Below are 10,402 nucleotides of genomic sequence, written 5' to 3'. Positions count from 1 at the left end.
AATTTTTAAGCTAGGTTAATTTTACCAGTGAGAGATAGATTATATAAAAAAATAAAAAATAAATCACATTGTCAAAATTATATATATTTATTTGCATTGTGCACAGAGAAATAAGTATTTGATCCCTTTGGCAAACAAGACTTAATACTTGGTGGCAAAACCCTTGTTGGCAAGCACAGCAGTCAGACATTTTTAGTAGTTGATGATGAGGGTTGCACACATGTTAGATGGAATTTTGGCCCACTCCTCTTTGCAGATCATCTGTAAATCATTAAGATTTCGAGGCTGTCACTTGGCAACTCGGTTCTTCAGCTCCCTCCATAAGTTTTCGATGGGATTAAGGTCTGGAGACTGGCTAGGCCACTCCATGACCTTAATGTGCTTCTTTTTGAGCCACTCCCTTGTTGCCTTGGCTGTATGTTTTGGGTAATTGTCGTGCTGGAAGACCCAGCCACGAGCCATTTTTAATGTCCTGGTGGAGGGAAGGAGGTTGTCACTCAGGATTTGACGGTACATGGCTCCATCCATTCTCCCATTGATGCGGTGAAGTAGTCCTGTGCCCTTAGCAGAGAAACACCCCCAAAACATAATGTTTCCACCTCCATGCTTGACAGTGGGGACGGTGTTCTTTGGGTCATAGGCAGCATTTCTCTTCCTCCAAAAACGGCGAGTTGAGTTAATGCCAAAGAGCTCAATTTTAGTCTCATCTGACCACAGCACCTTCTCCCAATCACTCTCAGAATCATCCAGATGTTCATTTGCAAACTTCAGACGGGCCTGTACATGTGCCTTCTTGAGCAGGGGGACCTTGCGGGCACTGCAGGATTTTAATCCATTACGGCGTAATGTGTTACCAATGGTTTTCTTGGTGACTGTGGTCCCAGCTGCCTTGAGATCATTAACAAGTTCCCCCCGTGTAGTTTTCAGCTGAGCTCTCACCTTCCTCAGGATCAAGGATACCCCACGAGGTGAGCTTTTGCATGGAGCCCCAGATCGATGTCGATTGACAGTCATTTTGTATGTCTTCCATTTTCTTACTATTGCACCAACAGTTGTCTCCTTCTCACCCAGCTTCTTACTTAGGCTGGGTTCACACAACCTATTTTCAGGCGTAAACGAGGCGTATTATGCCTCGTTTTACGCCTGAAAATAGTGCTACAATACGTCGGCAAACATCTGCCCATTCATTTGAATGGGTTTGCCGACGTATTGTGCAGACGACCTGTAATTTACGCGTCGTCGTTTGACAGCTGTCAAACGACGACGCGTAAATGGACTGCCTCGGCAAAGAAGTGCAGGGCACTTCTTTGCCGCGTAATTTGAGCTGTTCTTCATTGAACTCAATGAAGCACAGCTCAAGATTTACGAGCGTCACAGACGGCTCGTAAATTACGAGGAGGAGCATTTACGTGTGAAACGAGGCAGCTGCAAACAGTCTGTCTTTTCACACGTAAATGCCTCTCAGCGTGTGAACATACCCTCATGGTTTTGTAGCCCATTCCAGCCTTGTGCAGGTCTATGATCTTGTCCCTGACATCCTTAGAAAACTCTTTGGTCTTGCCCATGTTGTAGAGGTTAGAGTCAGACTGATTAATTGAGTCTGTGGACAGGAGTCTTTTATACAGGTGACCATGTAAGACAGCTGTCTTTAATGCAGGCACCAAGTTGATTTGGAGCGTGTAACTGGTCTGGAGGAGGCTGAACTCTTAATGGTTGTTAGGGGATCAAATACTTATTTCTCTGTGCACAATGCAAATAAATAGATATAATTTTGACAATGTGATTTTCTTTTTTTTTTTTTTATATAATCTATCTCTCACTGGTAAAATTAACCTAGCCTAAAAATTCTAGACTGTTCATGACTTTGACAGTGGACAAACTTACAAAATCAGCAAGGGATCAAATACTTATTTCCTCCACTGTATATGCTGTTCTAATTCACCAGTCCTGGAAGTTAGTTGTGCCAGATCTGCATGCATGCGGTTAAGAGAAGCTTGCACCGTTTTTTACAGTGCTTTTTGCAGGTCAGGAGCTATCCGCTTAGCCACTTTGTGAGCCAATGCTATATAATCAACAGGTGCAGGAGAAGCTATGAGTTCTGCACTATATGGAGACGGGGACTGAGGCTGCTGCAACTCGTCTTCCTGTGAGTACAGCGGGGGAGAAGTGGCGGGAAGCGACGGCATCTTATCTCCCTTCTCAACGGCCGCGGGTGAATCCTCCATGGCTGGCTTGTGTGCGCTGCGGAGGAGGTAACAGTCCATGCAGGCACCGCCGGAGACGTACCTGTGTGTAGGGCTGGTGTCTGCTAGCAGATGTGCGCCGCCAAAGCGACTGTTGCAGACATGCAGGTCAGTTGGGAGCGGGGGCTCAGTCACTCATGTCCTGCATCGCCAGCGCTGCAACCGGAAGTCGTGGACATCCTTTTAACCAACTGATAGGGATTACACATATTTTTCGGCCTCCCATAATTCCTACCAGAGGCTTGATTATCTGTTCTTCAAAGCGTTGCACCTCTCGCTGATTACACAAGTAAAAATAGGCCAGATTGGGGGGGGGCGTGGCCAGCAGGCAACATGAGAGGACAGGTTGAGTGAGAGCTCCGTCCGGTAACCCGCAATATCTATAATCCTGCATAATATCCTGAGACAGATAGACCTCTTTATAGCCTCCTGGAGTGGCACTGAGTCATGGCACCGATGGGTCCCACAAAAGGTAAGTCGGCGGCGGAGAAATTGAAGAACTTTGCCCGGGACAGCGCTCACAATGGCGCCGCAGAATCTCCGGCACAGCGCTCCAGGCCACCACGAGGTCAGAGCACCAGCACAACTCAGCAGGAGGAGACGGAGTCTGAGCCAGAGCTGACTCTGCAGCAGGTATACGAACAACTGCTGCAGGCTATCACTCTGTCCACTACATCGCTGACGGGGAAGATAGAGGAGGTGAGGGTGGATCTGGGCCTGGTACGCCATGATGTGCAGAAGCTAAGGGAAAGGGTAAAGGACACGGAACATCGAATCTCCGCCATTGAAGATGCTAATTTACGAATTCCCGCGAGATTGTCAGCAATGGAGGCCAAAGTGGAGATATGGCAGCAGAAATGTGATGACCTGGAAAACCGCTCACGCAGGAATAATATCAGAATTATTGGTTTACCGGAGCGAGTAGAAGGAATAGCGCCAGGCGTTTTTATTGAGCAGTGGTTCCGTGCCACCTTTCCTGAGGCGCATGTTTTAGCAGCATTCGCGGTGGAACGCGCACACAGAGTTCCAGCACGACCTCCTCTGCCAGGCATGCCGCCAAGGCCCTTACTGGCACGCTTACTTAATTGGAAAGATCGGAATCAGATTTTACAGATGGCTCGTCAACCCCCCAATATCCAGCATGAGAATTCCCGAGTGCTCCTGTTTCCAGATTTCTCGGCGGAACTACAAAAGAAGCGTGCTACATTTATTGCTGTGAAGAGAAAGATGCGGGATCTGAATATATCCTATTCAATGGCCTATCCGGCTCGTTTACGTATCACTGATGGAGGGAAAGCGATTTTTTTTGGAGATCCGAGGGAAGCTGAGGAATGGCTATCCTTGAGACCAGGTGACCGGAGGGTTTGAGTTGGGCCATGCGGGACTCGCTGTGCTGATAAAGATGCCGGATGTCCAGACACGCAACGCGACTTTCCCTCTTGGTGAAAGGACTGGCAGATTGGGAAGCTGGAACTGAATACTCCATTTTGAATAACCGAAGCCATGTCGCAGGAAAGTCGACACATCCGTTAACCTTCTGGACTGTCCGGTATTTCTTGTTGAGAATGTGAATGGGGGTTGCTACAGTTGTTTTATCTCTGTGTAGGTTAACAGTACCATCTTTAATTATATGCACAGACACCCCGTAACCATTAGCCACGGTATAACAGTTAGGGTATGTTCACACGATGAGAGGCAGTTACGTGTGAAAAGACAGACTGTTAACAGCTGCCTCGTTTCACACGTAAATGCTCCTCCTCGCATTTTGCGAGCCGTCTGAGACGCTTGTAAATCTTGAGCTGTGCTTCATTGAGTTCAATGAAGAACAGCTCAAATTACGCGGCAAAGAAGTGTCCTGCACTTCTTTGCCGAGGCAGTCCATTTACGCGTCGTCGTTTGACAGCTGTCAAACGACGACACGTAAATGACAGGTTGTCTGCACAGTACGTCGGCAAACCCATTCAAATGAATGGGCAGATGTTTGCCGACGTATTGTAGCCCTATTTTCAGGCGTAAAACGAGGCATAATACGCCTCGTTTACGCCTGAAAATAGGTCATGTGAACCCAGCCTTACACTTATACCTTCACAGGTTACTGATAAGTTTGCCCATGGGAGGGGTATACTCTCATGGAAGTCCCCACAGGGGGAAGTTTTGTTTTGTTGGATAAGAGTTACACAGCTTGCTACACAATCTATGCAATATACGAAATTTACGATATTGGTATATAACTTGTATTATCTACAGGAGATAAGGGGGGGAACCCTCTGCAAACATGTGAGGGATTACTTGTATGGCTGATCTGAAAGTAATGTCATGGAATATTAGAGGCATGGGCACCCCTCGCAAAAGAATTACTGTGTTTGCACACGTGAGGGAATTCGGACCGCACATTTTATGCCTCCAGGAGACCCATCTCACGGCTGATGCAATCCACCGTCTTAAAAAACCTTGGGTCCAATGGGCAGAGCATTCGTGGCACACGTCATATTCTCGAGGGGTTTCTATACTGGTTCATAGATCAGTGCGATGGAATGCAACCAAGACGGTGAAAGATACAGAGGGTAGATATATATTTGTACATGCATACATTAATTTTGCGCCATTTGTTGTCATAGGGATATATGCGCCACCTCCAGCAAACCTGTCAATACTGCAGACAGCGGTTACTTTTGTAGCTAATTACCCTGAAGCCAAAGTCGTATGTATGGGAGATTTTAACCTTCTATTGAACCCGTATATTGACAAATTCGTAGCTCAGAACGAGGCTGGGGAGCTCCACCCACCTTCAAACTTGCAGCGACTGATAGATGAGATGGGATGGGTGGAGTTGTGGAGACTGAGACAACCCAAAGATCTTGAGTTCTCATGTTTTACCCCTGCTAGGGGGGCGTTATCTAGAATAGATTATATGTTTGGATCGGCCTCCTTGGGTCCTAGGGTAACTGATATTGAATACGCCCCTCCCAGTGCTTCGGACCATGCGCCCTTGCAGGCGACATTTCGTTTATACGATAGACAAGCTAGCAAATTAAACTGGAGGGTTCACCCATTTTGGCTCTCTCTGATAGGGACTAATGATCGTATTCCTGATCAGTTAAACCAATTCTTTGAAATCCACGAAGAAGAGACTGATATTTCCCTAAGGTGGGACACATTTAAAGCATATTTGAGGGGTTGTTTGCGGTCCACTATCTCATTTATCAAAAAGACATCAAGGGTAGAGGAAGATAGATTGGCAGGGACGTGCAGGGACTTGGAACAGGCATATATCGAGGAGCCGACTGAGGACAATAGACTGTAATGGCAGCAGGCGGGCAGATTGTATCAGATACATCTCAGAGAGAAGGGGGATAGGAAGCTGTTTTTTCTTAAACAAAACGCCTTTGAACTAGGTAATCAGTCTGGGAGATTATTATCACAAATAGTACACTCCAACCAATCATCTCCGGCCATTCTAGAGATCATGGATGAGGGAAGACGATTTCTTAATGATGCCGAGCAAATAGGGGATAGGTTCTGCAGATTTTATACTGATTTATATACATCCCAATATGATTATTCGGAAGACTCCTTGTTGGAATATTTGGAGGGGATTACATTCCCGCAGTTAGCTGAGGACCATAGAGACCGCTTAGATGAGGATATTACACTGGAAGAATTGCAGACGGCCGTGCAGGATTTAAATAATGGGAAATCGCCTGGGCCTGACGGAATCCCGTTGGAAGTGTACTCCCGATATTTAGAGATTATTGGCCCTGAGCTGCTTCAAATGTATGCAGCAGCCTTTGAAAAGGGAGTTTTGCCCACTTCTTTATATGAAGCTACCATTATCATTCTGCTGAAACCTGACAAAGACCCCGTGGAGTGTGGATCATATAGACCTATCTCCCTGCTCAATTTAGATTATAAGATCCTAACTAAAATTCTGGCAAACAGACTTTATCATATTATCACCTCACTCATACATGAGGATCAATCTGGTTTTATTCCCGGGAGATCTACTTCGGGGAATATTCGGAGGGCTCAGGCGGTTTCACAGGTAGGGGGGAAACTAAACAAACAATGGGCGATGGCCTCACTTGATGCGGCCAAGGCCTTTGATTCAGTGGAGTGGAAATATCTGCAAGCGGTATTGTCTAAATTTGGGATAGGGTCGGGATTCTCCAAATGGATATCTATTCTATATAAACATCCCAAAGCCAATTTATTGATTAATGGGAGAGGTACTTCCTTTTTTGAATTGAGCAGGGGCACCAGGCAGGGATGTCCATTATCCCCTCTTCTCTTTGAACTAGCCATAGAACCTCTGGCCATCCATATACGACAGGATCGTATATTTCAGGGAGTAAAAATTGGAGACAGAGAAAGTAGAGTGGGTCTATATGCGGATGACCTGATCCTTTACATGTCCGAGGTACATGATACTCTCCCAAGGGCAATTGATATTGTGAATCGGTTTGGCCGATATTCTGGACTGCTAATAAACTGGACTAAATCAGCCCTGATGCCGCTTTGGGAGGTAGAATGGCCGGAGATATACTATAATCTGGCCGTGGTCACTCATTTTAAATATTTAGGTATATACATTACAAAGCTCCCTGCAGAGTCTCATGATAAAAACATATATCCCCTAGAGGCTCTATTTATCGAGAAATGTAAGACATGGAAAATGCTGCCGCTGTCTGTGGCAGGTCGGATAAACTTGGTGAAGATGATTCTTTTACCTAAGGGATTATATTTACTGGAACATGCAAATGGTCCCATTCCGAGATATTTTTTTAATAAACTACACTCATTGACGGCTAGCTTTGTCTGGGGGAAATCTCGAAGGAAGCTTGCATTGGCCAAACTACAACGCCCACGGGATAGGGGAGGAATGGCACTGCCTGACTTCTACATTTATTTTTTGAGTGGTCAACTACGTTATTTGAAAGAATGGATAGGACAAGGCACAGAATCCTTTCCCGACTATGCTTTGGGACAGGTGCTGGGGACATCAGTCATGTGGCCGGTGTTGGAGAATCCCAATTTGTTTAGAGGGAGACTACTCCTACTCCATAGATTAGCTCATCAGGTATGGAAAGCAGCTAAGTTGATATATGGCTTTAGGGCCTTGGAGGAGGAGACACCGATGTGGGGAAATCCCATGTTCACACATTTACAAATGATGGAGGGTTCGGAGTATTGGAAGGTGAATGGGGTGCTGTGTCTGGGGGACGTTTATAGGGAAAATGTGTTGCTATCGTTTACTCAGATGATGGAAGAATATGGTTTACATCGCACCCAGTTCTTCAGATATTTGCAACTACGACATGCGTTGAACGCTCAATTTAACACGCAGTCCCCGTCTCTTTCGAAGTTCCCATTGATTGGAGTTCTAAAGACACAGGGACCCAAGGGCATTATTTCGGCACTGTACACTCATCTCCTGAATGTACGAACTGAGTCGCACAAGCTTCCGGTGCAATCGGCGTGGAAAGCAGTTATCCCCGGCTTATCCGAGGAAGACTGGTCAGAAGCCCTGGAGTCTCATATGTTGGTATCTCCTTCTGTTAATAATAGGCTGACCCAACTATACATAATACACCAATGTTACCTTACACCAACACTTCTACATCGAATGGGTCAGATACCGAACTCAGAATGCCATAGGTGCCACTCTTCAGGGGCAAACTTTATACACCTCATTTGGGAATGTTCACGAATCAGCTCCTTCTGGGAGGGGGTGCTTGAGGTTCTGAGGGACATTGTGTCGGTGCCTATACCCAAGACGCCGGAACTGTGCCTGTTGGGATTGTTGTGGGAGGAGGATTGGCAATTGCATACCCGAGTGTTCCTTAGGGAAACACTATTCTTAGCTCGTAAAGCCATAGCACTGAGATGGATGGCGGATAGACCTCCCACGATTGGGCAATGGAAATCCTTGGTTGACAATGTTATCCCATTTGAGAGAGTGGTGTACAGAAATAGGAAATGTGTTAATAAATTTGGGAAGATCTGGGATGGTTGGCTTGCATCATCAGGGACCTTGGGTATGGGAAATAATATGCATTCTCTATTACATTGATCGTCGAGGAGGAGAGGAGAGGAGAGAGAGGAAGGAGATATAGTGAACTAATGTGGTAAACAATTCAACGTTTGTACCTCTACTATCAATGTATGTATAATTGGTGCTAACTTGACCTATATCATAACCACCTACCCATATAAGGGAAGATGCAATGTTTGAATTGTAATTTGTGTTGTATATAATGTCTGGAATACCATGTAACTACTTTGTATTCAATGTTCTGAGATATATAATACCAATGGAAAGTTATTTCTTTTATTCTTGTACTGCAAGCTTGGAGTTCAATAAAACGAGTTTAAAAAAAAAAAAAAATAGGCCAGATTGTGAGATCTGATCATGCTCTGGTAACTATGTCTAGGAGTATTGAGTCCTTGACAAAGAAAACATTTACTTGGCGGCTTAATGACACCCTGTTGACCAAGGAGGGTGATAGACAGATATCTGACAGTATCGCGCAATACTTTCAGGAAAATACAGATGACACGATTGCTCAACCTATTGTTTGGGAAGCTCATAAAGCAGTTATGAGGGGTGAGTTTATATCCCTGGGCACCTGAGTTAAAAAGTCGCAGAGGAAAGACTTAGATGAGACCTTAGCCAAAACACTTCAGTTAGAGGGTCAAAAGAAGAAATCTTTAGCAACACAAGTACAAGAGGACAGGGCCGCCATCAGGGGGGTATTAGGGGTAGTACTGTAGGGGGCCCGGCCAAACTTAATTGAAAGGGGGGCCCGGCAACTGCCGCGACTTGCTTTTGGTAGAAAAAAACAAGCCCCTGCAATGGGGCCTGTTTTTTTCACCAAAACAATGTCGTGAGCTGCTGCGGGCCCCCGAGCTGCGGGCCCCCTTCTCATCACCGCCGCCGCGGCGCGAAACACCACCGCTTGCGCGCGTACGAGCGCGCACGACCGCAAGCGCGCACGATCGCAAGCGCGCGCCCACGTGCGAACGACCAGGCGCGCCGCCGAGAGGGAGCAACACAAGTACATCGACGGGGAAGGACAGCCACACAGGGACAGCGGCGCACGGTTACTTACCTGCTGGCCCGCCTCCGACTCCGCCTCCTCCTCATCCTCCTTGTCCTCCTCGTCCTCCTCGTCCTCCTTGTCCTCCTCCGACTCCTCGACCTCCTCCTCGTCCGCCTCCTCGTCCGACTCCGCCTCCTCCTCCTTCTCCAGAGCGTAGCTACGTAAGGAGAGGGGGAGGAGTCTAGTTCTTGCGCGGCGGCAGTTCTACGATCCCCGCCATTTTCTGGAGCCTGGAGGTGAAGGACGACGTCTGGACCGAAGACATCGCCTGAAGAGGACTGGAGTGGGAGCAGCTCTTCTGACATGGTGAGTAAAGTGTGTCAAAGTGCTGTTTAAGTATGGCCCTGTTCACACAGAGTATTTTGCAGGCCGAAAAAATCTGCCTCAATATTCCTTAAAGAATTTTGAGGCAGATTTTGCCCTGCCCACACTATCTTGCTGCGTTTTTTGCTGCGTTTTTTGCCCGCTGCGATTGAGGACAGCAGACAAAAAACGCAGGGAAAAATGCATTTTCTGCCTCCCATTTATTTCGATGGGAGGTCAGAGGCGGAACTGCGGCAAGAAAGGACGTGCTGCTTTTTATTTTTTCTGCGACTTACTCTCATTGATTTCAGATTAAATCAATGGGAGGCGGTTTTGGAAGTTTTTTGGTGCTGATTCTGACGCAGTGTCCGAGTCAATATCAAGGCCCAAAAACTGTGTGAACTGGGCCTTATTGTTAGGGCTTATTCAGACGAACGTGTAATACGTCCGTGCAACGTGTGTGATTTTCACGCGCCTCGCACGGACCTATGTTACTCTATGGGGCCGTGCAGACTGTCAGTGATTTTCACGCAGCGTGAGTCCGTGTGTCCGCTGCGTAAAACTCACGACATGTCCTATATTTGTGCATTGTTCGCGCATCACGCACCCATTGAAGTCAATGGGTGCGTGAAAATCCCGCCCAGCACTTCCGCAGCAGTATAAACTATGAATGAAAACAGAAAAGCACCACGTGCTACAAACAGAGTGTCATAATGATGGCGGCTGCGTGAAAATCACGCAGCCACGCATCATACG

The sequence above is a fragment of the Rhinoderma darwinii genome, chromosome 1, assembly GCF_050947455.1.
Source record: "Rhinoderma darwinii isolate aRhiDar2 chromosome 1, aRhiDar2.hap1, whole genome shotgun sequence".
NCBI classification, from domain to species: Eukaryota; Metazoa; Chordata; class Amphibia; order Anura; family Rhinodermatidae; genus Rhinoderma; species Rhinoderma darwinii.
Note: the sequence above shows the minus strand (reverse complement) of the source record.